General features: G+C 36.4%; 1 protein-coding gene across 1 annotated transcript in view; it reads left to right on the top strand.

Moving 5' to 3' along the window:
• The first annotated feature begins 234 nt into the window (after positions 1-234).
• Positions 235-26000, top strand: part of CDK17 (cyclin dependent kinase 17) — an 84632-nt gene continuing 58866 nt past the window's right edge. Inside the window, exon 1 of the mRNA XM_037068504.1 lies at positions 235-312. The gene's annotated coding sequence lies outside the window, so the exon portion shown is untranslated. The remainder of the gene's footprint in view (positions 313-26000) is intronic.

Here is a 26000-nt window from a genome sequence, read left to right as displayed (position 1 = left end):
CGTAGCCCGCCTCGCTCCCGCCCCAGCTCCTCCGAGGGGATTAGTGGGCCGCTCGCGCGGTTCGGCGGACCGGGAGCCATGTTGACCTGGGGACTAGGCGACGCGTGAGAGACCCGCGCCGCCCCTCCCGACGCTTCGGACTCTTCGGCGAGAGTGGGAAGGCAGCCGCGGCGGGGCAGGCCTGCGCCTCGTAGACGACTCGGGTCTGCCAGCAGCTGGGACCGGGACCTGCATCCGGTCGCTGCGGGCGTCGGCGTAGCCGCTTGCCCTCGGCGCCTCGCCTCGCCCAGGACGCGGCCACCGCACTTGCTGGTGAGTTGGCGGCGGGCGGCGCCGCGGGGCTTTCCCCGCTCCCCCACGGACCCCGGGCTGAGTCCGGGGGGCGGGGGTTGGTGGGGGCGCGCGAGGCGCCGGCCTGGCAGGGAAGTTGCGAGAGGGAGGCGCGGCGCAGGGGCTCGCGTGCGCCCCTCGCCTTCGGGGGGTCCAGTGCGGACCGCGGGTGGTCGAGGCATTTCCTGGAGTGGGGTGTGTGTTGTGCTCCTTCCCTGGGGGCGCCTGCAGCCGCCGCCGGCACCGCCGCCTCCGGTGCTTGCTGCCGCTTTGGTCTCTGGGGGAGGCCGACTTCCCCGCGAGGCCGAGGAGGGGAAGAGGTTGATAGTCCCCGGAGACACAAAGATCCCCTAGGCGGGGGTGGAGGTGCAGGCGCGGGCGGCGCATCTCGGAGGGAAAGGAGGGACGTGGGTCCACGGGAGGTGGGCCAGGCGGCAGCGGCTGCAGCGGCGCTGCTCCCAGCTCCTTGGAAACGCCGGGGGTGTGCGCGGGTGGGGCGCGCCGAGGGGGCGGGGGCGGAGCGGCCCTGGCGCAGGGAGCGGGGCGAGACAAAGCTCAGGGCCACCTCCCGCTGGCGGGTCAGGCCCCTGAGTGTTGGTCAAGAGCAGAGGTGGAGGAAATGTGGGGAAACCCGAGGAACCAATGCGGAGAGGGAAATGGGGTGCTGCCAAGTATTGTGGCCATCGCAGTCGCTTTTCTCAGCGTTTTTGTGTCCGCTGCTTTCGCTCTCCAAATGAGCTGGAGAGCCCCAGATTACCTCCCTCCCCTCACCCCCTCACCGCCTCACTGGCTCTCCTGTGCCCCCCCCATTCCCTCCCTACTCCCTACTTTTCACCCACTCCTTTTCGGGTAAGCGGTATTTTGCCTTCAGCCTGAGGAAGGTTTGCTAATGACAGGATGCCTGAGCTGGTTCTGACCCTGAACCGCCTTGAACTCTTCTCTCTTCCTCCCACCCTTTCCTTTCTGGGATCTTATAGTGTCACATGGCCATTAACAATTAGCTTTTCTTCTGCAAAAATGGCAAACGCATTTAGCTGAAATCTGTGGCGCTCGTCCTGTATGTCTTGTATGTTCACCAAAGACGTGTCATGGGTCATGGCTTAGCATCTCTTTAGTTAGCAATTTCCTAGATACAAAAGTGGCCAATTTTGGGGGGAGTTTGTGGTATATCCAGGGTCAGCGAAGTGTATTCCTAGCAGCTAGACCTCTGTCACTATCAGGAAATGCTTGACTTAGTTCTTCCCTCAAACTTTGCCCATTCTTTCTGGAAGGATTTCTTTTAAGAGGTGCGTGTGTAAGAAGGTCAGAGGGACAAATCCGAATTACTGTCTTGTAGACTTATTTTGTTAACCATTGGGCAGAAGAAAATAAATGGAATCTTAAGCCCTTTGATCCTTCAAGGAAATCCTCCCTTGAAGGTAGAAATAAGGTTTGACCAAATTTTGAGGAGGAAAATTAGCTAGGTCTTTTATCATTGTTTTTATTCTTTTATGAGACTAAATAGTTGGCTTATTAAATGTTGGGCTGTTATTAAGACATTTTCGTCTTTGTAATTCTAACATCTGTATTTCCAACAGTGTTTCATAAACAGCAGTTGGAACAAAAGAAAAAACTGGCTGTATTTAAGGAATATTCTTGTTTTTATGTTAGGAGAGAGAATATTGGAATATAAAAAGTGCCATTTTTTAAAATCTGGTAAACTATCTCATAGGCCAGAAACGCTAACAATTTAAATGCTGGCTTTCAAAGAAAATACCTGAGACTTTGAATTTATGTTTAAAATTGTTATGCAAATATATTATTGATTTTTTTAATAGTAAAAATAAAGACATTAAAATATGATTGGAAAGAATGTAAAAGTAAAGCTCGTTCGATACAGGGATGATACTGTTATTGTGTAAGAGCAGTCGTGTCTTGGAGCTTGGTACCATTAAAATGTTGACACTATAAAAATGGTGAAAGGACTTCAGTTTAGGAACCAATGTCTGAATTGTGAGGTTCCCCCATGCCCCCCATCACCACTTAGCATATTTTGGGTGTCTTTGAAATTAACAGGTCATATCATTAATACTTGATGTTTTATTTAACATGTCTATTCATTGAGGATACACTGGTTTTTCCTGCATATTTATTAGTGTCTGATTAGATAAAAGAAGTTTAATTCTCACTGGAAAGTAATCTACCAAAAAGTTAACAAAGATTTATGGGTAGATTAAAAAAATACATTTCTGTATTTTTCAAATTTTCACATTACTTTTACAATTAGAGAAAAAGTATATGAAGAATCAAAGTCTTGTTACTTACTGTCCCACTTTGCTCATTATTAAAAGAAGCTTACATAAAATGTATGATTTATTCTCATCCTTGGATTCAGGCTCAAAAAGTAACTTTTAGTGTTAAATATTTGAAATAGTGTAACCTGCCAAATGTACTTTGGTGACTAGTAGGGGGGAAAATATGTAGTAAAGAGAGATAAAATTGGAAGAATTGAGTTAATGTGGCTATGGTAGCTTTGTACATCAGTAATCTTGTTCTAAGTCACTGGTTTTACAAAAAATAGAGAAATTAAATTTTATATTGTTTGTAGCAGAATAGCTGTGATTACTGAACAGATTTTAATAGATATTTGTTCGTATCTTTAGTTCTCAGGTAGTGATTTAGTCCTACAATTAATGGTGGAAAGCTATGGCATATAAAACACTTTATTCTGACAAGGCTTTTGTGGTTTTTAACTTTTTTTCAGCAATATTTACCTCTTTTCCCTTACTGGTAAAATAAATAACCAAAAATTGCAAATATTTTATTGTGAACAATGGAAGCTACAGTGACAGCTGAGGTAGGTATTCAATAGTGAAGTTGATGATGTCTGTGAACACAATTTTTGCCCTGGTGCTTTCTTAGTTATTGTTTAATAATGCCGGATATTTATAAGGCACTACATTTTCAATCCTTATTGTTCTCTAGTCTTTATAAAAATTATAGCATCATGCCATGGCATTCTTTTATATAGCTTTTATACTTCCATGGTGGGTAATTGCTTAATTAATTTATTGCTGTATTATATTTTTAAAAAGACATTTTAAGACCAACTTATAAAATTTTCTTTTGAGTATTTTGTATGTTAAAAATTGCCTCTTTTCAGACATGTGGAGGAAGAATAATTTTATGTTCCTTGGATTTTGAATGTAATTTTTGCTTAATTTTTACATGGGAAAGAGTTAATGTGCATTTCATAAACTGATTATGGCATTTTGCATTTTAAATGAAGCTTAAAATAGGTTTGTGGCATTTAAAATGAGCTTTATGTAATATTTGTGAGGAAAAAATGCCTACAACATAAAATCTGATATAGTTTACTAGCATTCACTCTGTAATGCTGGTAATATCTCTGAACTGATGGCAAGAGGACCTGTTGGGGGGGCGGTGCTTTAAAAAATAATTCTGTGAGGTGTCTGTAACACTAAGCCAAGAATTCTGTCATGAGTGAATTCTTTGTTATAGTTTTGCTCCCAGGCTTTTTAGTTGGTATAATTGCTTTGGTATCTGCAAAATACTGACCTGGAAAGAGGAAATGCCAAGGGCCAGAAAAATGTATTGAATATATCTGAATGTAGCTTACCTTTCCTAGCCTGTTTTGCTCTCTGTGTAGGTCAATTTGGAAAATAAGTAGACATCTACATGTAAATCTAATAAGGTGGGATATTACTATAAATAATGTTACGTTCTGCAGTAATATATGATACTGAATACTGTATTTGAGGTGGTTTACAGGTTCTTGGTGTATTAGGATGAGTGAAAATTATCTTGTTCTCCAAAGTCTCCCTTTAAAAATATATTTTGATACAAGCTATGTGGAAGAAATGAACTTTAATGCCTTTTTTTAGGTACTGTGCCAAGTGGTACTTTGTTAAATCCTCACAGTAAACCCATTCCATAGATATTTGTTGCCCGTGTATTACTGCCAAATACTTGAATTTGTTAGTAAGATACAAAATACATTATTCAAGTTGTGCTTTGGGTCCTTAATCCTCCATTGATTATACCTGGTTTTCAAATGAAGAAACAGAGGCCTTAGGTTCAGTAATGTCTCCAGGGTGAAGATGTCTCTTCAGGCTCTCAAACCACGTTGCACTGCCTCCGTGGGGGTGGGATGTTACCAAGTCAGTGTTTGAGTGCTGTATGGGGATCTAAAAAGTGGTAAATCTAAAAGTTCATCAAAATTAGATTTCAATCCTGTTGAATTAGTTTTACATCATAAAAATAGGATTATACAAAACATGAGGGGAGACATATTTATACCTCAATGAATTAAAATCAAGATGGCTGACAATATAAAGTATTTGTAGATTTATTTTTAATCATGGATTTATCAGTTAGGGTTCTCAGTTAGGGCATACAACGAATATGGGTGCTGAAAATCAAAAGAAAAATTATACCTGACCTTGTGATGACAGGTATGTTTATTTTCATTTTTAATATTTACTTATTTTGATTTTTCATATGTTAAAATTAGTTTGCATTATTTGAACATATGCCAGAAAAAGGAAGACAGTCCAGATGCATGCTATGTAGGCTGCTTCAGTATTGGGTGAAAATTTTGACTAAGGTAAATTTTTTTGTCTGTCTGTACACAAGTAATTTCCTGTTGGTTTTGGTCTCGTTTATGTATTTTAATTGAGTAAAGTGTAAATTTTGATCTTATGTTTTTATCCATATATGGCTAAAGTTCACTGAAAAATGGAAATATCATTTCCAGATTATACAAATGTATATTTCCATTATACAAAATGGAAATATCAAGCCAGATTATACATTTTCAGGTATAAATTTTTATATTGAAAAATGACCATTATGATATAAGAATTGCAAATTAATATTGTTGATATATGCATTATTGTTCAAATTTAAAGAACAGAAAAATATTGACTTGACAGTAGTCATTAAAGTGAAAAACAGTGAAAGATTTATTTTCTTTCTTGTTGACATAAAAGTTAATTTAAAAGATTTGTCAACCTTTTAATAACACATTTGTATTTCCTTTTATGAATTTGTTAGTGTAAACACTGTTAAGAATACTCTAAATTTTGCGTGAATATTTGTAAAGAATGGGAAAAGAACCCAAGAACAATTTATCTTTTACTATATTTTAGATTAGTTACTAACTCATTTAGTAATATCATTTGTTATTTGCAAATGATATATGTAATACTGTCCTTATAATTAGTGGTTAATAGTTGTTATTAGTATGTGTTAATGTCAAATAATATAAACAGAGTTTGGTAAAAGTTGATAATATTTGTGAAAAATTTCTCAGTAACAGCATGGGGATTTTTTAAGATTTTATTTATTTTTAGAGACGGGGAAGAGAGGGAGAGAGAGAGGGAGAGAGAGAGGGAGAGAAACAGATGTGTGAGAAACATCTGTCAGTTGCCTCTCCCATGCCCTCAGCTGGGGGGCATGGCCTGCAACCCCAGGCATGTGCCCTGACAGGGTATGGACCCAGCGACCTTTGGTTTGAGAGATGGGTGAATGCCCAGCCCACTGAGCCCCACACTAAGGTGTACATGGGGGATTCTAAACACTCCAAATTTAGAGGCATCAGTCCTTTAAATTAGTTATTATGTATTTCTAAGTGTTATTTTAAAAACAGACTTTTAAAAAATGTAGTAAGTCCCGATTTTAATATTTTAACTGATTTGTGTTGCTATTTCTGGTGGGCAGAGAGCTTTTTGTTGATTTTTTAAAGTAAATTTTGGATTCCTTAAGCAGACTTTAGCCTCTTTAGCGTGTTTTGATGAATTATTTTTAAAACATGAGCCTTTATTTATGGCTTTATTTTACTTAATTATTTGATTTTCTAATGAACTCCTCAGTGTAATCAGTAAGTACCATTAAAGCATTTGTTGTGTTTGCAGCATTGTGTTTAGTTGTTGTAAATGTTACAAATATGTGATTTAATGTTGTGGTATTATAATGTGAAATAACAGCCATATTGGTTGTCTGGAATGTTCCGTGCTTGGCCTAACTTTTATGTTTTACAAGTTCCTTGGTCAGTCGCCTCCATACTTAGTGCTTTGTTCCTATCACCTATATGCTAACGATCTCCACATCTTTATTTCTAATCCAGACCTCTTTTTCTGAGTTCCTTTCTAACTACTTCCCGGATACTTCCTCTCAGTGCTCTGTTACGAGATGAACTTTTATTATCCCCTACTTCCATTCCCAATCACCGTGAATACACCACCATCATCCTGTTTGCAGCTTATGTTTTTTTACAGGCTTTATCTCCCAATAGTCCAGTCAGTAACACCAAACCTATTAATTTTATTTCCTAAATATATTTTAGGTTTATCTTTTCCTATTGTCATTTTCATATGTCAGGGTTTTGGAATGCTTCATCTGAATTACTACTTCCAATTTTGCTCCATTTTAGGCCAAAAATTATATATTCTTTCTGCATATTTATATTTGTGTCTGTCTTTTTTATTCTTCTCTCCTTTTTCTCTTCCTTCCGGATATCCATCCGTCCATCCATCCATCAATGTATGAAGTGCCTTGCACACTCTGTTCTAGCACTGTGGTCAATGCTAGGATACAAAGATGGGGAGAGGTCATGTTGATAGTACAGTGCTGTGACAATTGGAGAGAAATTCTCATTTTTGAGGATAAATGTCACTTATGAAGTCTCCTTTGATCCATGCTGGCAAAGTTCCAGTGATTCTGCTATACCATTTATGTCTACTATAGTACTTAACACATTACATTGTAATAGATTACAAGTCTCTCCCATCTTTGCTGACTTTGCACTTCACAGGGACCATGCTTTTTTAATTTCCATATATCCCCCAAACTATTGCTTAATTGCATGAATGATGAATTGATGAGATTAGGAGAGCCAACATTGAATTAGTAAATTAGGGTCAGATTAATCATGGCCTAGAAAGAGCCAAGAATTAATTTTGATACAGTGGAAAATAAAAAACTGTCAAGTTTTTTAGCATTGAAGCTACTTGTAGATGGTATTTGTGTGAGAGTAATCTAGAAACAGTTTGTAGGCCAACTTAGAAGGTTAATAACTTGGCATTATTGGGTCTTTTTAATTACATATGAACTGTACTAACTTGTTATATTTTGATAAATTATGAAAATGGAACTATAAATTAAAATACCTATTCCCAAAGGTCTAAAATCATTGGTAAAATCAAGAGTGAAATTTCATTTAAAACACTGATAAAATTTTATTGTTAATGAAATCTAGCTGCTCAGGCTGTGTAGTGCCAGACCTAAATGCATTTGCTGAAGTACAGAATTGCACTCGAACGGATAGAGAGCAGTGTTATTAATTTTTCCTGTTAGCCCTGATAGTTTATATACAGAGTTAACTGGGCTACTTTTTAAAATTAAAGGTATTTTACTGATGATTATAATTGAGTTTTAAACTATACCTCTGTCATAGTATGTTCTTACAAATCTGGATTTATTTTAGAAATCAGATAGTCTGACTTGATAACCTTTGAGATATGACATTTAAAAATGAAATTTTAAAATTTGTGAGACTTGGTGCTTTTCTATATGCCTCAATTTATATCGTCTTATAACGTCCAAAATTTTTATATCAGTTAAACTTTCAGGTCATGATTTATTTACTTACATTTTATTACTTCAGAAACAGTGGACTAGGCATTGTATTTTGCAATAATTTTTATTCCTAAGTTTGTTAGCATGGATTTTTACCCCTCTACTTTTTCCAGATTTTCGTATTACTTACATTTCTATTTTCCTCAATCACTTTTCTTCCCAAGAAGCTATAAAATAGTTGATAACACTTTATATTTTAGGTATACTTTAAAAAAATCTGCAACTTTCATTTTTATTATGTAAAGTTTACTATTGGTTATATGTTTTTATTTTTTTTTGTAAAGACTACTTCAGTAGTAAGTGATAACCATGTGAATCACTTGAGCTAGTTACTTAAACTCTTAAGGATCAGTTTCTTCTATAAAATTTGGAAATGGCCAGAACCTACTTCATAAGATTGTGAGAATTAAATGAAATGATAATGTGTAAGGCCCTTTGCTAAGTACCTGGCACCCAGTGAGTCCTCGCAGTTAACAATTATTTTTATTACTCTTTAATATAAAGGGAAGAACTGTTGGTAATAGTACTAGAATTCCTAGCTGATCCATTCTTTTAGGTTGATGACTATTTAAATAAGTGATTCACAAGGACAGTTGAATCAAAATATCAAAATTCGCTGGCTTTTAAAACTTTGTGCATACTTTCTAGGTTTTCTAATCTGTCTCCCTACTCTCAACGAATTTGAGAATCAATGTATTAGTTAGTGTTACTGAATAGGTATATGTTTCATCCTTGAGGTATATTGGGGGGAGGAAGATAGTATAGACTAGTCCACTAAATAATGTAGGACATTCATTGTTTATTACCTGATGACCAATTAGAAATAAAGCTGACATAATCTTCCTGATGAGCACATTGATACACTTTTTCTTAGGGCCAACCAAATTTTTCTTGTAACTGTTTGCCCTGTCTGTTCCCCTTCTTCACACCAGTCACTGTACCATTTATTTGACATCTTAACAGTCTAGATAGTATTTGCTTTTCTTGTTTAATGACTTTGTTTGTAACTCAGGTTTTCTGAAGTCAGAGTAGAATAACAGGTCAGCCCTGGCTGGTGTAGCTCAGTGGATTGAGTGTGAACCAAAGGATCACGGTTCGATTCCTAGTCAGGGCACATGCCTGGGTTGCAGGCCAGTTCCCAGCAGGGGATGCACAAGAGGCAACCATACATTGATATTTCTCTCCCTCTCTCCTTCCCTTCCCATCTAAAGATAAATAAATAAAATCTTAAAAGAAAAAGAATAGCAGGTCATATAACTAACATCTATCAAAAGAGGAAACTGGTTCTGTATTTTATCCTTTTGTCCATGCATTTATAAAATCTGCATAGATGGTTACTGTTTATCTTACATTTTTGTTTATCATGTTTTTCTAGGTCAGTGGCCTTAACCTGAACTTCAGAGACACTGTTGATTTAAAAACAAAAGCTAGACGCGTGCATGTGTGCACTCAGGTGCACACATGAATCTCAAGTTCTGTCCCAGCACAACTGAATTGGAATCTCAAGAGTTGAGGGGTTTTTAAAATGTTCCAGGCAATTCTTGGGTTTTAGAAACACTTGCAGGGTTTCACAGTGTCAAGGAGAGGAACCAGTCACATATAAATTAAGTTTAAACTTAAAATAGATTAGAACTTTTCATCATTCCATCTCTTTTTCTCCCTTTTCTATTTTGAATTGTCTAGTTTTATTATGTTTTGTGGGGTTTTCTTAAGTTTATGTATAAAAGTTGAATGGGAAAGCACGAAGCCAACAGTTGTTAGGAGTAGTGCATCAGTAAGAAATAGGAAGAGGTTATTATATAGAAGATGTGGAAGCAAAACAAGGAAATTATTTGACTGGCTGTCACTTAAGCAGTTGCCTTTTTTACGAAAACCTAACTGGCTGTTGTGATTGATTATTTTTTTAAAGATTTTATTTATTTTTAGACAGAGGGGTACAGAAGGATAAAGAGAGGGAGCGAAACATCAATGTGTAGTTGCAGTCATGTGCCCCCTACTGGGGACCTGGCCTGCAACCCTGGACTGGGAATTGAACTGGTGACCCTTTGGTTCCCAGGCTGGCAGTCATTCCACTGAGTCACACCAGCCAGGGCTGTGATTGGTCTTAAGTTTCATTTTCTCAGATCCAAATGTATTGGCTTAGGTGTTCATTTGCTTATGTATGCTGCCAAGGCATGAGAGCCACCTGAGTCTAATGGCCTTGTTTAGTTACTTTATTAACATGTTTGTTCTTTTTTCCCTCGGTGTCTTACTGTTTTCTACTGCATGGTGTCAATTATGTTTTTGAAGATTATTTTTAAAATATAAGAATTATAAAATGTAGAAAATGACCATAACCTAAATTCCCTGGCAATGGTTATCACCTTCAATATTCTCTTTACCTTGTTTTCATATATAGAACTTAATATTCTTGTTTAAGATCCTTTTGATACATTAAAACATAGAAAATCTCTAAGAATATAATTTAATAAAATATGGGAAGACCTTTTGAAGAAAGTGCTAAAACTAAATACTTTTATATTTTCTATATAAACAATCATACCATCTGCAAACAATAAGTTTTATATCTACCATAATTCTTTTTATATATTGCCATTTTCAATTTGCTTATATTTTGAGTTCATGGTTGTGATTATCCTGTAATTCATTTTTTATAGTAATCATACCTGATTTTGACATCACAGTTTATGCTAACATAGTAAAATCAGCTGAGCCATGTTCCCTGCCCTATTATCTGAAAGAAATTGGCATTGACATTCTCAGTCTTTGGGAGTTTGATGGAACTCATCAGTGGAATCAACTGTGGGAAGATGTTTGACTACTGGTTAGGTTTCTTCAATGGTTATAGAATATTTAGGTTTTTTAATCTTTTTGATTTAGTATGACATATTTTCCTAGGAATTTAACAAATAAAGCCAAAGGTCAAGTCATGAAGGGTCTTGAACAAGTCTTGAAGGTGAAAACATGGTCATATTTTCATTTTTAAGAATTACTGTATACCAATAAATCCCCCAAAACAATGTGCTAAGCACTGATAAATAGAGTTCATAGAACAGGTGCTCCACCATTTTGAAACTCACAACACAGTGGGAGAGGCAGTCGTAGAAACAAATTACTACTTAATGCAGTAAATGTTAATATAGAAATAAGTTTATGATAGCAAAGGAAAATCCTTTTTATAATGTAACGTATGTTTTTGCTTTTATGGTACCAAATAATTCTTAAGGTTATTTTTATCAATGGGTACATCAATCCATCAAAAGAAGCTTAATCATTTTATAGTGCTTGATATTTATTAAATTAGTACTTTTTACTTTTCATGATTTTCAATTGTGCTGGGACAAACTCGAGCATGACACACCATCTCCCTACGTCCATTTTACATTTCCGTAGGGTACATAGGCACACAGAAGTGGAATTCCCAAATCAAAGCCTTTGAACCTTGTCTGGTAATGCCTGTTGTACTAGTGCCATTAGTAGGGTGCCACATCTGTTCTTAGCGACACTAATAATTAAGACCTATGCTTTTGATAGTTTGTTTGCAGAAAGATGTCATTGCTTGCATTCAAAGTTCTTTGCTGGAATGTTGGGGGGTTTTTTCCTTGTATTTTTCCCTCAAATTGCTGAGGAGACAGTTACTCTCTGATTCCTAGCTGATTATTTTGTGATTTTTTTTTGTTTTAAATCAAATTGATATTTTTTAATCTGAGGTACTTTGTTGTAATCTCTATTCATATTAGCTCTAGCTTATTTTATAATAATTATCACTGCTTTATAGTATTTTAATACAGTCATACCTTGGTCCTCGTGAACTTCAGAACTGGTCAAACCCTGTACTTGTCACATTCTGACAAGGAAAAAACGTTTCAGCCCTTGGCGCTTGTTCTGGGGCTGTTGTACTTGCTATAACTTTTGTGAGTCACTCGCCTCCGCACGAGAGAAAATGCTTGCTCGTGCTCTTTGATTTCGACACTTGTATGTTCCGGCACTCGTCATGAGCTCCTTAACAGATGAATGATGAGTACCACTATAACTAACTAAATATATCTGGTGTGTCAAGGCAGTCAGTTTTTTCTCCCAATAATTTTAATACTATATATGTGTTCTTATTCTTTTGTATATAGCAGGCAAAAAAGTAAGAATAGGTGTCTCCATTTTTTTCTTCAAAACTGGTCTCTGCTATAAAACTTCAACCCTAGCTGTGTCAGCACATCTCTAAGAATTGTATTGGGAATCAGGATAGATTTCCATTTACTCATTATTCAGGTTGTACGATGTAAATAGCATTTCAGTAAAAATTAGGTAACCTATAATAAATTTTATTCATTTATTTATGCATTCTGTCATCAAGGGTGAACATAATAGTTGTCCTAAAGAGAAAGAAGGAGTGACATCTAGCCAGGTCGTTTTCTCAGAGGCGATGATGCTAAAGGTAATTAGCTTTACAAATAGAGGCAAGAGAAGAAGGGAAGCACTTCCTATAGTCAAAGAGAAGTACGTAAAAAGGAGGTATGAAGAACAATGTTACATTCTTTTAAAATAATTTCTATTCTCCACCAGCCTATTAACAATTTTCGTGTAGTGGGAATAGAGAAATAAAGGTTGCTTGTGGAGGTAGTGGTAGGAGCTGAAATCAGTAAGGAAGATATGCTAGTAAAGAGTTTGGATTTTATTCATCTTTGGAATTGAGTTTTGAACATTTTTAAGGCAGAATACCATCTTTTCTACAATGAAGCCATTGGAAAAGGTTTGTTTTTTTTTTTTTAAGATTTTATTTATTTATTTATCTTTAGAGGGGAAGGAGAGAAACATCAATGTATGGTTGCCTTTCATGCATCCCCTGCTGGGAGTTGGCCTGCAGGGAACCAGCCTGCAACCCAGGCATGTGCCCTGACTGGGAATCGAACCGCGATTCTCTGGTTCGCAGGCCCGCGCTCAGTCCACTGAGCTACACCAGCCAGGGCTTTGAAAAGTTTTATGAACACCTACAGATTAGCTACTTCTGAGTGATGAATGGGCAACCTTTCATGATGTACTGATGTTTCAAAAGTGGCCTCAAAGTATTGTTTTCCTGCATTGGAAGTGTGAAAAAGAGCTACTTGTCTTTTTCTTTCTGGCTTGATTCACCTCAGAGATATACAAACACTGTCTCTTAGGAGCACTTGCAAATACTTAGTTAATTTGCAACCCCCGCTGTCATTTTTATCTTCCAGTGAAGAAATGGTTCCACATGTTAGAAATTAGCTTTACTATTTTATTGGGAAAATGAGAGACAAAACTGATAAGTTTATAGCATGTAGAAATAATAGATCTTTTAATCTAACTGTGTTAGCATACCAATTAAGTATACAAGTATTAATTGTGCTTCTACAAATGGATTTTGTAGTTCCTTACCTCTGTGACACAGGTGATCATACGACACTCAATTTAATAGTAATTCAGTTACTATGGGTTCTGAGAATAGGCTAATTTTAGCAGCTATAGTGCATTGTAGTGAAGTCAACTAAGTTTGACTCAAAAGTATTTCTATTTTACTAAAGGTTACGAAGAGTTTTTGGTACATAATTGCCCTGAAGCTCCAGCTACCTTGGGTTATAGTATTTACTCTTCAGAAATTATCTCCCTTTTTCCTTTCATAATTTGAACCTTCCACTCTTTCTGTGTTTGTAGGCATTTAAAATTCTTTTTAAAAATTAGACTTAATTCTTCAAATACGTAATATGATTTTACGAATACGTAAAACTCATATACAGTATATAGACACAGAGAAGTCTTTGTTTCTTTGTTTCCTGTTTTTCCTCCCATACCTTTTATAGGTAAACATTCTTCTGTGTATTCTTCCAGTGTTTCTCTTTGCACGTGTAAACAAATGTATATTTTATTTTGGAGATTTTTTCATATCTATTATAGATAAAAATCTTTATCTTTCATGGCTAAATAGTACTTCATGGATTTAAGATTGTTTAGTCACTCAGTCCCATGTGGACTCATGGGTTGTTTTCTATCTTTTGCTATTTTAAAGTCAAATGAGTAACATACATATAACATTTTCTACTTGCATAAAGAAATTAGATTCTAGAACAAGGCTCTCTAAGCCAGATGATAAATGCTTCTATACCCACGTGAATTTCCTTGCTCTGTCAATTTCTGTTGTTTACAAACCACCCAGTCTAAGGTATTTTGTTACAGTAGACAGAACAGTCTAACAAGAGAGTTAAAAACAGTCATAAGTCAGAGTTGATAGTATGAATTGATTAGAATGACACTTCATCTCTATAGTCTTCCTCCCAAAAAACTGAAACCCCAGTCTAATCATGAGGAAAACAAGACAGATCCCAATTTAGGGATATTCTACAAAATCATGAATAGTGCTTCAAAACTGTCAAGGTCATCTAAAACAAGGGAAGTCTGAGAAACTGACACAGTTAAGATCAGCCTAAGAAGACAACGATTATACTGTAATGTGGTATACTGCACGGGATTCTAGAACAGAAAAACGTTTCATTTAGTATGCTGTATTTATGACAAATATAGCATACTGTGACAAGATCTTAATAGCAGGAACTAGGGGCGCAGTGTACTGTCTTTGCAGTTTTTCTGTAAATTTACAACTGAAAAAAACAAAACATTTATTTAGAAAACGCAGATGCTTCTGTAATTGTGTTAGATATAATCACAATTGTCATTTTTGTACTACTACCTGAATGTATGAGAAGCCTGTTTTCCCATAGCCTCACCAGCTGAATGTGTTGTCAGACTTCTGGAGTTTTGCTGGTTTGATAGATGAGAGCTGATGTAACTCATAGATTATTTCTCTCACTATGAATGACATTGAGTATTTTTTATATGATTTAATGGGCATTTAACTACTCTCTCCCCTTCTGTGAACTCTCATGTTCTTAGTTTATTTTTCTATTAGGTTGTTGGTCATTTTCTTCTTGGTTCCAGTTTTCTATAGGGATACTAGCCCTTTATTTTTGATGTTATATGTTTAGAGTCTTTATGATTTTTTTAATATAAAAATTTCTTTTTTATAGTGTAATTTTTTCTTTTATGTTTCTGGATTTTGAAATATAGTTAGAAAAGTCTTCACTATGCTAAGATTATATGGAATTTATTTATATTTTCTTATGGTTAGCTTTTTTACTTTTGGATCTTAAAATTTGACTCTTTCCTCTTTATCATTGAGGCATTTTGAATGCTTAACCTTTTTTAATTACTCTCCTGTAAGCATACCTGTGGCTTTATAGGTGCTTTAAATGAATTATAGGAAAATAAATACTTATATATTGGTGGATTAGAAGTGTCAACCTTCTGGAAAACATACTCAGCATTTCGTCTTAATTTCAAATCATGGTTTAAAAGTAATTTTATAGTTATAAAAACTCCTATAAGTTTTTTCTTTGTTAATTTATAATATATTTAGGAGTATTTTTATCCCATTAAATTATTATGTTGTGGATTATTATTATTATATTGTAGATTATTCATATATTAATTCAACTTTTCCCCCATCCTGTTTCTCCTGAGATTCCTGCTTAGATTGGTAAACCTGTCTAAAATTTATTTCCCACCTTCCTTAGAACTCCTCACTGGTTTTATGGCCCCTCTGATATTACTACTTCTTAAGAAACTGGAACCAATAGTAGCAGAGGTGCTGCCTAATGTAGGGTGAAAATTTCTTATAACCTTTATAAAACTAATATTTTCCTCACCACTTGTGATGAAACTGGTAATGCTGAATTAAATTTTAACCAATATTTGGGAAACTTGGTGGTATGGTGTGGAATGTTGTCTCCTGGAAATACCACCAAAAATAACCTGATGAGTTTATTGCTTAGGGTAGTATAGGAGAGTACCACTTTTACAGAGTTGATGAAGAGTGTGTATGCAAGGGGTGGGTATGGGTGAAAAGAACAGCAAAATAGGAAGAGAGAGGGCAAATTTGAAGCATTTATTGAGGTTTTGGAGTCTCTAAAGGCAGGTATTTCAATTCAGGAGCTTGATTAGAATTAGTCATCATGATATAGTATCAATAGTTTAGGATTGATAGACATTGCAAAGCAAGGGTTTTGAGGTGGAATTTTTAAAGTCTTGGAGAGTGAATAGTCATTTGCTGCTATTTACTGAAAAGTTGAAGTCTGATGTTGGTTTGTATGGGGTTTTTGGGAAGTTCCTGAAATGAACAATGAAGTTATTTGTAACTCTTATCTGCCTGGGCAAGGGTTTCCTGGAATAGTAAAGTCATGTTGTTGAAGACAGCTGAATAGTGATGTTAATGTAGATGTAAACTCTGGGTGCAGATGGTTTCAGTTTTCAGTGGCCATTCAGTACCTTAGTAAACTTGAAAGGGTATTTATAAAAAGTCTAATTCTTAGGCCCATGTACAAAAGCACATTTTCTTGTTGTGAGGGGTTTTGACATTGACTTTTTTTCTCCCTGAGAAATGAAGCTTAACTTTGACAATTGAGGAGTCTGAGATACCCAAATAAGCAGTTGAATATATGAGTCTGCAGCTTGAAACAAGATAGAAAAGGATCAGAACTAGAAATTTGGGAGTTATTGTGTAGAGTGAAACCATGTACCTAGATGAGGAACCATAGAGAGAAAAGAAAAATGTTTGATCCTTAAGAGTTATATGTAGTATTCAACAGTTACACTGATGTCTCTGTTTCTGTCTCTTTTTTTGTCTCTCTCCCCCAACCCTGCCCTTCCTTTCCCCATTCCTTTGGTATTTGTGTGTATTAATAAACCAGCAAAGGAGTGGCCAGAGAGGTAGGAGGAAAACCAGGATATGTGATCTCCGGAGATGTGGCTGAACAGTAGTAGTGGGGTGAGAACACAAAGGCGTTCCATGTGTAGGTGAAGACAGGCCCATTGGCTTTAATGATGAGTTTTCACTCACAGTTCTTCTATCTATGTACAAAACATAGGCTGTTTATAGAACTATTCAGTCTGTCGTGACATTCTTCACGTAAGAATTGCCTAATAGGAAATACTGTCCATAGGATAGTTATTTTAAAAAATATTTTATTTATTTATCTAATTTAGAGAGGAAGGGAAGGAGAGAAGGAGAGAAATATCAATGTATGGTTGCCTCTCGTGTGTCGCCTGCTGGGAACTGGCCTGCAACCCAGGCATGTGCCCTGACTGGGAATTGAACCACGATTTTGTGGTTTGCAGGCCCGCGCTCAGTCCACTGAGCTACACCAGCCAGGGCAGGATAGTTATTTGAAATTAAGTATATTTTCTTAGGAATTTTACTGAGTTGTTACCACCTCACCTCATAAAAGTTATTTAATATCATTTTTATTGTAATTGAGGAAAGAAGGTCAGTGGCATGTAGCCTGCAATTTTATATATAGTACATATATTGCTGTTCATAATTTGGAACTGTACAGTGGAAGAAGTAACATTTGTTGAACGTGTCCTATGTGCTAGGCACAATACGTACATTCTAATGTAGACCTCATATTCTTTTGAGGTATTATCATGTGCCTCCTTCAAAGAGGAAACTAAGATTGGCTCTCTCATTCTCCCCAGTGCCTATATGGAAGAATTAGAATTTGAACCTGTTAGGCTCTCAGTTACTTTGTAATTTTTTTTTTCTTTTTAAAAATTTTTATTGATTCCGGGGAGGAGGGAAAGAAGGGAGAAAGACAGGGAGAGACACATTGATTGGTTCCCTCTTGCATACGCCCTGACTACTGGCCTAACGTGCAGTACAGGCATGTGCCCTGACTGGGCGATCAGATCCCAGACCTTTCCATTTGCAGACTGATGCCCAACCGAGTCACAACTGCCAAGGGCTGACTCAAAGTTTCTGCTACACTGAATGGACTTCTGTATGCTGTAAATCCTTTATCAGCTAGTTCTAAAGTTGTATGCAATTAACATTTTACCCTAGGTGTTAATTAAATATAAGAATGTGTTACCTCTCAGTTTCTGAAGATAAAGACTGAATAGGTAGTAAGTAGTAATGAAGCAAAGAGAGAATATAGGGCCATATACTCACTCTTTGATTAACTAGAATCCCTTGAATTCCACTTCAGGCATTCAGGTCACAGAACAGTATCTTGTTTGTCAGAATTCTGATTATTAAGATACTCTTTTAAAATATTTTTCTAGCCTCATAGAAAACCTTTCTTTGAACTTTTTAAAAAATCTCATTTGTAATGCTTATGCACTTTTTTCTTCATTTTGTGTCAATGCCTTAAATTTCCTACTTCTAGTATTTCAAGGGTTTCTAAATAAGTAAAATTGGTAGAAAACAAAGTTTATTTATTTATTTATTTTTAGAGAGGGGAAGGGAAAGAGAGGGAGGGAGAGAAACATCAACGTGTGGTTGCCTCTCACATGCCCCCTCTGCTGGGAGCCTGGCCTGCAACCCAGGCCTGTGTCCTGACTGGGAATCAAGCTGGTTACCCTTTGGATCGCAGGCCTGTGCTCAGTCCACTGAGCTACACCAGCCAGGGCTCTTCTTAATCTTTTGATTAAATTCTTATACCTTGGCTTCCTCTGTAGATCTTATATTAATAAAAGTAAATTAAATGGACTTGTTATTGGGCTCACTGTTAAGCCCCCTCCCTCTTGGATTGGTTATGTGAGCAGTTTATTTTCCATTTAGCAAATAATGTGGTAGAGGATTAATTTTTTTCTCCTTCAAAATCACAATAAGGCTTTTCTGAAGATTATAGTTTCCAAATTTTGAGGTCAACTAGTAGATGACTCAGCTCCAGGAAGACCCTTTTTGTGTGGGTATTTCTGATATCTTTAAAACTGACCATTTTTAAGCATGATTTTTTCCCCTTAAACAGCCTTTCCCTTCTCCAAATAAAACTTCACCAGAAGGTTGGTGAGTGCTGGTATTTTTAACATGTTGCCAAGTCATCCCCTGTTGCCAAGGGGAGTTGGCCGCTATCCAGTAAAATTTGTCTTATGAAAGCTTTGACAAAGTGTTAGTTTTTTTAATGTGATAAACTATTACTGTGTCATGAATTACAGAATGACAGAATAACATATTCAGTTATCCGGTTAAGATGTCTGTTGGAGTGAAAGGCTGTAGAAGGTCACCTATACTCTTTCTGTAAGCATGAAGAGCAAATTTATATTCACTTTGTGCCAAGTATGCTAAGAACATTCTCAGTGAAACCTGCCCGCATATTTAGAAAGTAAGAGATTTGGCAAGATTTGTATTTTGAAAATATATGAAAGACAATGCATAATCCTTTTATGTGCTAGTAATTGAAAAATGTGCCATGTAATGTAGAATTAAATATTATTTTTGAAGGGAATTGGTTTCATTCTTACTGTAGCTATAAGAATGTGGCTTTTCACTGAAATAGAGTACAGGCTGACAGTGACCAGAGGGGAGAGGGGAGGGAATTTCAGGGGAAATAAGGGAGGGATTTAGAGGAACCTATATAAAGGATACATGGACAACAACTGAGAAGGGTGGAAATGGGAGGGAGGGGGGAGGATGGGGGTGGGATGGGATGGGAGTAATAGACAGATAACTGTACTTGAAAAATAATTAAATTAAAAAAATTGGGGAAAAAAAAGAATGGCTTTTTAAGCTTCCTTAAATGCTTTTTAAATTTCTTACTGTTGGAAATAGAAGGTAGTTAAAAGAGTGAATGATTAGCTAATCCTCACAGAATCTCTTTACATCAGTGGAGTCATCATGTGTGACCATGTGGTAAAGTGTGATCTTTTCAGTGAGGCAGTGTGGTATTATAGCATGTTTTATGTAATGTAGGGGTAATATATAGTGTTAATTTAGAAATATACAATGACAAATAATTTGGCTTGATATAACAAATTTTGGGGGGTATAAGTGATGTGATGGGTTAGGGATGGACACAAAAATATTTTAAAATGTTTTTGTTGTTAAGGAGTTTATAATATAGTGAAACTCAGGAACTTTCATTACATACCTGCTTAATCCTAGTGACTAAATCAAGAAGACCAGACTGTGCATTTGGGGATTGGTTAGAATGCCTTTAGAGTAGTGGCTTTTCAGCCTTTTTTGGTATGAGGACCTCTTTATATTTTTAAACATTAAGTTACTTAAATATAACAAGTATTACAAATTAACATAAATGCCATTTAAAAATGAAATTAACTACAGGTATTTTTCAAGGAAATGTGGTTTAAAGAGTAGCATTGTTTTACATATTTGCAAATCCAGTGTCTAGTTTAATAGAAGGACTGCTTAATAGATTCTCACGTCTACTTTTACACTTCAGTCTCTTGCAATATTCTATGCAAAGTAGTGTCTGGAAAAGTCCACAGTACACTTGTGAGAGAAAAGTAAAAAAGGCAAATAATTCCTTAGTATTATTATGAAAATAGTTTTGACTTCAGCATCCTACTGTAAAGATTCTTCAGACCACCCAAGGAGAACCTCTGCTTTAGAGCAAAGTGAAATTAGATTGTAATCCTGTCTTTGATCTCCCCCTCTCAGTTGGATAATCTTGAGCTGTTCTATTGTATTAAGCTGTACTAACTCACTGAACTCCTATCTCGAATTTGCTCCTGGGTATCTTCTGTTGTGGATAGCCTTGGAGCTGTAGGCTTTGATTCTTGTGTCCCTTTCTCTCCATTTTTTTTGGGGGGGTCAGGGGGGTCACTCATATACCACCAATTTGAACTGGCAAGGCTTGCCAGCTGTGTAATCTCAGGCAAATTTGTTTATATTTTTTAGGGTTTTTTTCTCATTTGTAAAATGGGCAGAGCAATAACCACTCATGGGGCCTTCTTGGAAATTCAGTGAGATAAAGTTATATATAGTTTCTAAGAAAATCTGTTAATAGAGGTTTGTAAAAAACACTACCTGAGATAGGTTTCAGTTTTGTCACATACATTTTAGACTATTCGATTGAATTTGCAAAAGATCCTAAACTCAGTAAGATTTGGGTCTCCTTTATGTTACTCTAGAAAGTGACTTAATGTTTTTGTTTGTTTCTCAATTGTCCTTTCTGTCCTTCTGTCTTGTACTTAGTTGGGTCTTCTTAGAGCTAGGTCTTTCACAAGAAAATGGGGTTTTGAAACAAACAGCAGGACATCCTTTTCTGAAATTGTTAATGATCTTGTGCTTAAACTAATTAGAAACAAACAGGAAGATGCTGTATAAAAGATATGTATGAAGCCAGAGCATAGTGTAGGAAATGCCCAATTTCGTTTAGATAGCAGAGTAAAATAGGGAGAGTAAGAAGGATTACTTTGTGCCTTCTCAACCACTAATTTTTATAACTGCTAGAAGAAAAATTACTGAGCACACAGCCGGTTCATATTTATTGAGTGAGCTGTGTGTTAACCCTATTCTGGGTAATACTATGAAGCAGTTAAGCACATGGCCTAGGTAGGGTCTTGGACTGCTTGGATTCCATCTGGCTTCTCCGTACTAGTAAAAACCTTTAGTGAGGTTTTTTTAACTTGTTATTGATTAAGTTTTTTAAGATATGTAAAATGGAATAATTTTAATAATACAGGATTGTTATGATGTTATAAGAGTTAATATAAATAAAATACTAGAACAGATGGGCATATAATACTATTAACTACTTTTTCTACTACATAAAAAAGGGAAAAGACATCATTTCCTTGATATTAGCTTCTGGTAATCCACACAGAGATCTTAAGTTTTTAAATGGTTCCTAAAATTACATAGTGTGAAAGATTACTTTTGTCTTTTTTTCATTTCTTTGTTACTAATTATATTTAAAGCACATTTTAACACTTTGGCTTGGACAAGAGGAAAAAATTGATAAAAGGCCATATCTTTTATTAGTTAAAATGCATTTTACCTAAATTCATATTAATGGTTTTTTACTCCCCCCTTGAATTTATTAATAGATGTGTTCTTATGTTATATTGCTAGAGAAACTAATGGGTGGGGAGGCACCTAAACTTCAATCTCACTTAGAGAAAAATTGTTTGTTGATGTCACTAAGTACTAATCATTTTTCATATATTTCTAATCATTTTTGAAAGATATGGTTGCCAGTGTATAAGGACATGAACTTGTGAATTGCCGGGTTTTTTTGCAAACAGAAGATTGCTCACATTTTAATGTTGAGACTGATTAATTTGACTTTCAAGTTGTCCTTGGTAAATTAAATTTTGGGTCAAAAATCAGTGTCAGGCTTTATTGTAAGTTGTAAGTTTTATTGCTCTCTAGGGCAATAATTATGAGAAGTGAGAATCTTTTGAACGGTAAGTGAAAATAATCATTAAACTTAATTATTTTTGCTTATAGAAAAAATTAAATTTTTTTTGTCCATTTGTGTCACTGAAGAGATCAGAAAAATAGTAATGCTAGTGAAATGTGTATACAGAAGGTACATTATACATTAGGGTTCCAGGAAAAGCTTAATTGTAGTGATACACTTAAAACAAGAGACCTGTGCTGCCACTTTTTAAGTTTCAGATTAAAAAAAATCAAATGTGTGTCAAAAAAAAAAGTGTTCTCCTTAGTGAAAGAACTCATATTTTTGGAAGCAGTTGGAACCACAAATGGGGTGTCGAGGTCTGTTTGGACTCCTTGAGAAGAATTTTAATGCTCCAGCCACTTTATCTATTAAATTGAACATTCTTTCTCTAATTAAATGATGGTTTCTCATTCCCTTTGATATGTGAGTAAAGTTGATTGGAGTATAAAATACATTCCAGAACTTAGCGATAATGAATTTATAACCACTTTTACTGTATATTTCTAGTCATAAGTTTCGGAGAGCCTTGTTGAGTGCCATTAGATTTTCTCTCATAGTGATTATTTGCATCCCTACTACTTGTATTTTAGTCACATTTTCAGCCTGTTATTATGAAAGCAGTCGTATAAGTGAATATGTCCTTAAGTTGCTAGGAGCTCACTATAAACCTTGCCCCAAAGCATAAAAGCAGAAATTGATTTTTCTGTATCAGATAAAATTCTGTAATAAATATTTAATTTCTGTATAAAACAATCATCAGATCTTAGCTGATACCACATATTTCAAATGGTATTTGTTGTAAGAATTAAATAAGAAAAGACCTTTTCATGAAGAAATCACCATATTCACAGAGGTGGGCTGATAGGAAGACTATGTTAACAAAAGTTTTATTTAACTGTAGTACTGAGTTTGGTTTTTTTCCTTTTTCTTTTTTTCTGTTTAACGTTTTTTTCCAGTTTAAGAATATTAAAGTTGCATAGAAATTTTATTACAGTTAATCAACACTCCATGTAGAAGGGAAAATTTGAATTACCCACCTATGCTGCAGTTAAAAAATTTGTTTCAAGTTTAGCTTATTTTGAAGACGGAGGGTTGCATGCTGCAGAGACTTCCATGTATAGTGTTTAAGAAGGCAAGTGAGGGTATAGTAGAAACTCTAATTTGTGGCCTTAATTCTCTCTGTGAGACTACTTTGATAGCCATAGCAGGTTTAATACTAACTAATGGCTAGTAGACTTTTCTTTAGTTTGACCTTTCCAACCAGTTGTTGTACACCCATTTGATTTGTTCTTGGAATTATATAACTTAATTGAATATTAGCTAAACAAGTAAAATAACAATGTATAAGGAGAGTTATTTCTGTGAAAACTTGGGGAAGACTCTAAGAAGGATTGCTTAAAAATCTTGTGGACCTAGATGGAAGGAAGACAACAGTAAAAGCCTGGAAAGGTCATGCAAATCTAGAAGAACTTGGCGTTCAGTGCTTTACAAGTGTTTTCAAATTTTATCTTTATTTTTAAAAAATGCATGAGAAATTGTAGAATGTATTGACATCTGGTTTATGTAAGGAACTCCTGTTATGGCCTTTGTCTCACAGCAAAAGAGAATCGTAAGCACATTTGAATGTTTTAAGTTGAAATGCTTTAGGGATACATAAGTAATTATTTTTTCCTTTTTGGAATTCCCTGTTCATCCATTTTTATTGAATATACCTTCTATGTCATTTTCTTGAACTCTAATTTGAAAGAAAGTTAGTAGTAGGACTAGAGCACTTTTTCAAACTTCAACATGGATTTTGCGGTAAAATTGGAATAGTACTGTGATTTTGTAGTACCACTTGTAGCAAAGATCATAAAATTTTGTATTCAAGCCATTTCTTTTAAGAAGACTGTAGTTACCTAGGTTTTCAGACACTCTTATGTTCCTTTCTAGCTTTGTAAAAGAGGCTACCTTTTAAAGAGAGTGGGTTTCTTTAAAATTTCCTCTTCCATGGAATTAGCCGATGAGCTGGAGCACACCAGCACCTTTCCTCCCCACCTCCCATCTCCCAGGAGCCTTTTCCTTGTCTCTCTCTTCTAAGCGCTAAGGGCTATTTTTTGCCCCTGTAACTTGTTCCCTGAGTCCATGTAGCTCAGCTGGCTCCCTTCTTCCATGGCTCTGTTCTACTACCTTTATGACTTTCTATTTCATTTTCTAGTAAATACTAGACTAATGTGTGGAACACTTCAACAATTGTAGCTTATTTGGAAAATTAAAAGGGTACTTTTTTATGTTTACTTTACTTTTTGTGAGAGTTTAAAATGCCTTTTAAGAATGGTGGCAAAAGGATTGGCCCGCACGTGAACCTTAGGAGGCACGGTGCCCAGAGAGGGCCCCAAAGTTTCCTCTGGCTGCCTGCGCTAGAGCAGCTGACCAACCAGCTGCAGAGCACATTGATATGGTCGTAATGCTTTCATCCTGGAGCACAGCAAGTTGACACAGTTTAAATCAAGAGCCGCGTTAGAAGATCCTGACCTGAGAATAACCTCTCATTTCCTACCTTTGAAAGAGGGAACAATTCTAGCCATTTCCTAACTTCTAACTGTTGTCAGTGAGAACGGTACCAGTTGTTACTAGAGATTGGACCTCGGTTCAACGAACATGGTACTTCTAGCTAAGAAGGAATTCAGAGCCAAGACTCAAACTGTAAGAGAAAGTTTATTTCTAAAGTCACAGAGGTAGAAGAAGTGAGCCATGGAAGTGAGCTAGCTGAGCTACATAGGCTTAGGGAACAAGTTACAGGGGCAGGAAAAGGCTCTTGGAGCTTAGGAGAAAGAGATACAGAAAAGGCTCTCAGAGGAAGGAAAGGGGGGAGGAAAGGCACTGGTGTGCACCATAGAGAGAAGCACACTGGGTTCTCCACCTTGAGGGTATGTATCTGGAGGTCTTGGGAGGTTCCCAATAGAATATTCATCAGCTTTCCCTGTGTGTGTCTTTTTAGGGTCGTGGCGTCTACTGATTGGTTGGTGCCAAGGGTCATTAGTGCAGCTGGTCCTGATGTCAGCCATGGCCTCTTGTCTGATTTTGCTTCTTTTCTGGGCCTGGAGCTGAAACACAACTGAGGCCTAGATGTATTTGATTCAGGTCAGAACCTCATTGGGTTTCTTTGTTATTTCCCTCTCTAAGGGGTGTCTAACCCACATACTAGCAACATACCAGGGGAAGAAAATTTAGCAGAGGGTCCAAATTGCATGACCAATGACACAAAAGGTCAGAGTATCTAAACATGGCCAACAATGTGCTGGGGGAGGAAAGGTCAGTTTGAGGATGGGTCCCAGTTTTGCTTGTTGGTAGGCAGCCAGTGCTTTCCACCCTGGTGACTTTCTGTACCTGGTCCATTATCTGTCTGTGTAACTGCTTACCACATAACCACAAAATTGCATGGGAACATACAGCTGCATCTAAAGGTTGTGACCTCCTGACTTTTCTTTGTACTTACTCAGGTAAATTTAGAGCAGAATATTTCTACTCAGTTTTCCTTTGGAGTTAAAGGAATTGTAGTCTTAATTTATTGTTCTTTATTTAATAGAAAAATAATTCCTTCCCTCTTCTTCTGACTTTTTTCCTGTTGAAATCTTCCTAGACCATTCCTATAAATACAGCATTGATGGAATATACCTGGGACTGTGTTTGTGAACTCATCCTTTTCCTAAAAAACCATGCCTCCAGAGCGTAACAACGCTTGTCTGTGTTAAATGGCAGACCACTGTTTCTTGATACATATTTTTAGACCATTGCTTTCTTTTGATAAGTCTAGGCTTCCCATCATTCTCTGAATAC

This window comes from Sturnira hondurensis, unplaced genomic scaffold, assembly GCF_014824575.4.
Source record: "Sturnira hondurensis isolate 20B ecotype Veracruz unplaced genomic scaffold, ASM1482457v3 Scaffold0017436, whole genome shotgun sequence".
In the NCBI taxonomy this organism is placed as follows: domain Eukaryota; kingdom Metazoa; phylum Chordata; class Mammalia; order Chiroptera; family Phyllostomidae; genus Sturnira; species Sturnira hondurensis.
The sequence above is the reverse complement of the archived record's forward strand: the minus strand, read 5'-3'. Positions and strand labels throughout refer to the sequence as shown.